Here is a 5,981-nt window from a genome sequence, read left to right on the forward strand (position 1 = left end):
CATTCATATAAAAAAAATTTTAATTGCTAGAAATATAACATTTTTGTTATATATGTAAACGTAAAGGTCACTTCAATCCTACGTGAAACTAATACTCAAAAAACAAATACTCGATATATCAATACTCAAATCTATTATCCAGTTTTAAATAAACCGTAACGTATTCGTGATTTCTTATATTTAGTTACTCACTAAATCAAAACGATCATTTATTAGGTATGCATCTTAATTTAAACAAATCCGATACATTAGTGCACTTTAAATGAAAATGATCTTATAGAATGCATTCTTAAAAACAAATTTTTAATTAAAATAATTTTTTTAAATTTTTATTAAAATAAAAAGTAATCTGCATTTGGATAAAAAGCAAAGATAGGCAACAAAATAAAGAGAAATGTTAGAGAAACTATTGCATGAGACAAAATCTGTATAATATTACTACAGGATATGTTACTTAATTCACCAACAAAAGTATTAATTATTAATTTGAAGATAAAATTTTAATTATGATGTAGTAATTTAAAATTATAAAAGAAACCTTTTAGTGTATTTTTTTCAATATGTAGAAAAAGTAATTTTTGTACCTCATTCAGATCCTATGAGTAACCAGTTATGATTACGCCCCTAAATAAAAAAGTATTATAATTGATACTTCCGTGTATTTTTCATTTTTAAGTAAGAGCGAAAATTCAGAGAAAGTATTATGCTTATAAGAATTCATAAAAAATCCTCAAACTATCAAAGAGCATTCCTAAATTATTCGCTTCGTTAACTGTTGGTATTAAGAGAAAAGCGCATAATGTATTAGCATTTAATTTAAGAATATGGTTTTCAGCATAATATTTAGAAATATTATTTGGATCGTTATTAAATATTGTTCAGCGAAAATTTAAGTAATTCAGACAAATGCCAGGATAAGTTATAGGTCTAAATGGGAGACGATGGCAGCACTGGATACAGAGTATTACTTGGTTTAAATAGTACGTCAAAGGCATCAGACTTTTTAGGTCTTTTTATACAGAGACTTAAAAAACATTTATACCTAAAAACAATGTCTATATACAATTAATGAACTTAAATTTATTAATATTACTTTACAGGAGGACTAATACAACATTAATATATTTTCATGGTCATGACTGCCCAAGAGATGTGATACAACCAAAAAAAATGAATAAAAGGAGAAAGGCTTGCCTAGTACTATGTGCCGTTTGGTTTTATATTAAAGGTTTATTAAATTTGCGGTGCTAACTCTGGATAATAATTTTTTTAATGATTGAATGAATTTAATTTAATTAAATGAATTTGCATTTAAATCAATTTGAGCCTGTGGGTTTGAGTTAATTATGATAGCAAGAAGTTAGTATAGAGGTGTGCAAAGATGTGGTGGAGCTTTTGCCTCAATTTGATTTGGTTTGTTTTGGAGATGACCTAAATATTAACTCGTTATATGCGTCAATTTCTATCTCAAATAACTTTAAAAATACTTAAGAAATATATAATTTAGGACAACAGATCAAAAACACAACTCGTATTAATGATCATTCTAATACCTTGCTGGATCTATTGGTATGTCGTGATCATCTTTGGTTAATAAATCGGACCACAACGGCATAGCACAACATTTTCAATTAGGTTTGTCCCATTTTAGAACCTTGTCCTACATTTTTCATCTGGGCTATAATGAATTCTATTTCCTTGCCTGATACATATCGATTTCTGCACTTCTTTTATTGAGGGCCTGACGGTATTCTTGTGCTGTTATTGGTATTGAGTTGTTTTATTATCTTGGTTATATTATTGTTGAATTCTCATTATTGCAGAATTAAGCATCAATTGGTGATCTATTTCGCCTAAACCCTTATTGTTCTTAGTTAATACTGACTATACTTTATATAGATTAGGTTATTATTTTGGTGAGCAGCTTCATGGGGGTATTAAGCAGGTAGCATCGATAGTTCCTTGGATCTTTCTTTTTTACCTTTTTGTAGATAGAGTATGTAATGCTAGATTTACATTCCTTTCAATTCTATCATCAGCTAATCGCTTCCATATTTGACAATTTTGTGTTTTTCCGATGATTTTCTGTTCTTCAATTTGTTGGTTGTTGTTTTGATCTTTGTTTTGTTTATTATGCAGCTGTCCATGTTGTTGGACACGGTCCATAGATCCGCCTATTCTTCGGTGTTGTACAGGCTATTGAAGTAGTTTGTCCATTCCATAGCATTAATATTGACTGCCATTTGTTCGTTAACTGGTTTCTTCTTACATCTAATAAGATTCCATAAGCTCTATTATTCACCGTAAAGGTCATGTTGTATGTCGGTGGATAACTTTTCTAAATAGTCCTTTTTGTTTTATGTTATTTTAGTATTACCTCTGTTTCTTACGGCGACATATTGCTGTCATTCTTTATCGGTTATATTGCTGAGGTACTTAATGAAGGTTGCTCTTTTTTCTGCAGCAGGGCTTGGAGTAAACCATGGTTTGTTAGTCTTTGCGTTAACGTTTACTTTTCTTTTACAAAACGCTTCTTCTGCTCTTGTTACGATATTAATTTTGATTTTTGCCCTAAGTGAGTAGGCTAAGCTGTATCGAATGTATCCTTAGCTGTTATGAGATTTGTTTGTATTCTTTGCTTTAAACTTGATTTGTATCCCTTTTTTTGTAATGTCATTTTCGTTGTCTGTAAGTTGTTAGAAGAATTTCACCATTTTCACTTGATGCTTCTTGATTACATTTTCTTTATTTATCAGAAAAAAATTTAAAAAGCACGAAGTACTCCACGTTCAAAATGAAAATATGTTGGATCAAAATTTTCGATAATTTAAAAAATTCGATATTTTAAAATATTTAAAAATTTTTACAGACGTGTGCATAGTGTCGAAACCACAAGATGTGGTTTGCTCAGGTGATGTTCAGAAAAAATGTTAATATCAACAGTAGTCCTAAACTTCTTAATTGTTAACCTACAGGGTATTAAAATATTTAAAAAAATATCGTTTTTTATCTTTTTACTAAAAAAAAATAATTTTTAACCTGTAAGTAATCGCATACTTGCTATAATGTAAGTAATCTTGTAAAACCATGAAACCATATGGCATTTGCAGAACTTGCATGCCGATAAGAAAAATAAATAATGACGAAAAAAATGTTTACCAACTCAAGTTTTATATACATTTTACCACATTTTTTAGCAAAAAGTATGTATGAAAATATAATTGTTTTTATTTTGTTGCTAACCAAAATGGTGACTTTAATAAAAGCAACATTCTCATCAATGTCACAGCATCCGCTTTAATACATTCATCAATTATATAACTTTCTATTGTTAAAATCCCATCAAAAAACCCATTTTTTCCTGCACACTGTCGGACCTTGAATTAATATCTATTAACATGTATATCCGTGAAAACATAAATTATATACCCAGTTAGCTGCTATTTTCGGCCATTTTTCAGCCATCAAGTATAGTCGGTAATTAAACGTATCAAGGCTACACTTGGCAGCTTGTTATACGAATTTTAAATTGCTTAACTATTAATTTATTATCATACTGATATTTCATGCCTTACGATGCCCGATTTGGAGTAAAGTGAATTTTATGTGGTACATTACACGTACGTAATTAACGAATTAAAGTCACGATGTTCTCTTAAATAAATAAATAAAATTAAAAATGCTGACCCATTTGTTTAAATATCCAAACTATCGACGAATAATCTTAACTGTTTTCATTATAAATAATTAATAAGCGCTAGGCTAAATATTTGTGAACGCATCATCGAATCGGATACGGAGATAAAATAGCGGTCCTTCGATCCACGGTCATCGGTGAGAAAGGCGAAAAAGACCCGTTTTGGTAGCGTTATTTTATTTGTTTATATAATTAGCTGGTTCGATTAGCATTTTTATGCGGCTTTTGAATGGAGAAAAACGGTTTTGAATGAACCAGTAAAGTTTAAAAGATAAAAGGTTAAAATTTATGTATTTCACCGTGCCTAACTTCTATTTTTTTTTAATTTATTTGATTTCTACTTCATCTTTTGGTGTGATTTTAAAATAAAATAAATGCATAGGGTATTCTATTTAAATTACTTAAGATGACATCCTGTTCCAGTATAGCTGGAAATGTCATGTTGTAATTTTACCATTTCAAGTTTTTATATAATATATCGCTATAGTTCTCGAAGAACTTAAATTAAAAAATTCCTAAAATGGCTGCACAGTTAAAATATGTGCAGGCGAAAAAAGTCTCTTTATTATAAAAAACACTTACTTAACGATGATTCGATTCAAATTAATCATATAAAAATGAAGTATATTGATTTTTGCAGAAAAATCTTAATTATATTAAATGAGCTTCTTATCCATTTATGTTATGCTTATAAAAGAGCATAGCATAAAGTATTAAAATATTGTAAGAATAAATAGCTATAATAATGTGAAAACTTCTCAAGGATATTTCTCGGATATTTGTTCGTTAACAAACCATTAACCCACCATCGAAACTCTTTAAAAGCCATATGAATACCTAAAGTTATCTTAATACAGTTCAATATGTTACCCAACTGAACGCATCCAATAAATCATAAAATATCACCAAAAAACTTGCTTTATATTTTGGCAGATAACTCTATCTCATTTTGGACCACCATTCAAAAATATTTCATAAAAATTCAAATTTGTGCAAGATTAGAGCAGCGTCTGTCTGTATATGTGTGATTTTACTATTTCTATAGCAACCATGTCTATCAAACAGAACTGCCTTAAGCATGCTCCATAAATTATAAAATAAAGAAAGAAAAATGATAAAGATTAGATTTTTAAAGAAAAACTTATATAAATATAAATATGACCATCGTATCCATTTATGTTATGCCTTGAATATATAAATAAATAGGAAAATAATACAAAAACATATTATTTTTAAATAGAATATACTAATTTAAGTAAAAAAAAAGTGATATCATAATGCAACAGTATGCTACTTGATCAAATTGTTTCATCTTTTTCACTTTATAAGCTTACTCAACTTGCTCAAGTCCTAAAATAACTTAAGCAAGTTGACTATTTATTTTTGTTGCTAATCACTTATTTAAGTAAAATTAATTGTAATAAGTATCTGGAGAAGCTCAATTTTATTTTTATTTACCTTCAATTTTTTTATTAAAATTATGACTAAGCTAATTTAAAGTTTTCATTCTATATTTGTCTTATTTTTAATATTTGTCCGCTAACTATGACTATTAAAAAATTAAATCAAAAACTCTGAGATTTAAGGACAAACCTAAATAAATATAAAGATTTGTCTCGTCTGTCATTAATTTATGTTATGCCCAAAGTAAAGACTTGACTAAGCTCTACTTTAGTTATTAATACTGACTTTGTATTTGATATTTTTTATACTATACTTATGATCTTTCTTACTATTTTTACTAAGCATACCTAATAATTAAAAAAGAACTTCTCGAATGATCCTCTAAATAAAAAATAACAATATAAAAAACATAAACAATATGAAAATTTTCTTTGTATCTAATAGGCTATTACAAGGGGAATAAGCTAACAGCAGACATAAGAATTTCCCAAAAAAAAATAACACAATACAATAAAAATAAAATTCTTTTAGCCTTGAATAATCAATGTTCCACTTAATAAACCAAAATTATTTCAAGGAATCTCTCTTGGCACCTACTATCGATTTTACCTTCGTCAAAATCCCATTCTTCAACATATATGAACAAAAATACTTCCAAGTGATTTTTTGATGATTAATGCCTTCTCGGAATCAAAGAAAGAATTGTGCAAAGAACTCCAAATCAGAGAACAATACGTTAATTAACGCCGAATTAATTTACTTCTTAAGCCTTCGGTCTGGTTTGCGTGGTGTTAAAAATCCCATTAGAGATCTTTTCAGTTGGTCTGCAAGAACCAATTAGTAATTTGTTGTGTCTGGTTCTTGTATACGGTTTTTCTTA

Source organism: Anthonomus grandis, chromosome 7 (genome assembly GCF_022605725.1).
Source record: "Anthonomus grandis grandis chromosome 7, icAntGran1.3, whole genome shotgun sequence".
Classification (NCBI taxonomy): domain Eukaryota; kingdom Metazoa; phylum Arthropoda; class Insecta; order Coleoptera; family Curculionidae; genus Anthonomus; species Anthonomus grandis.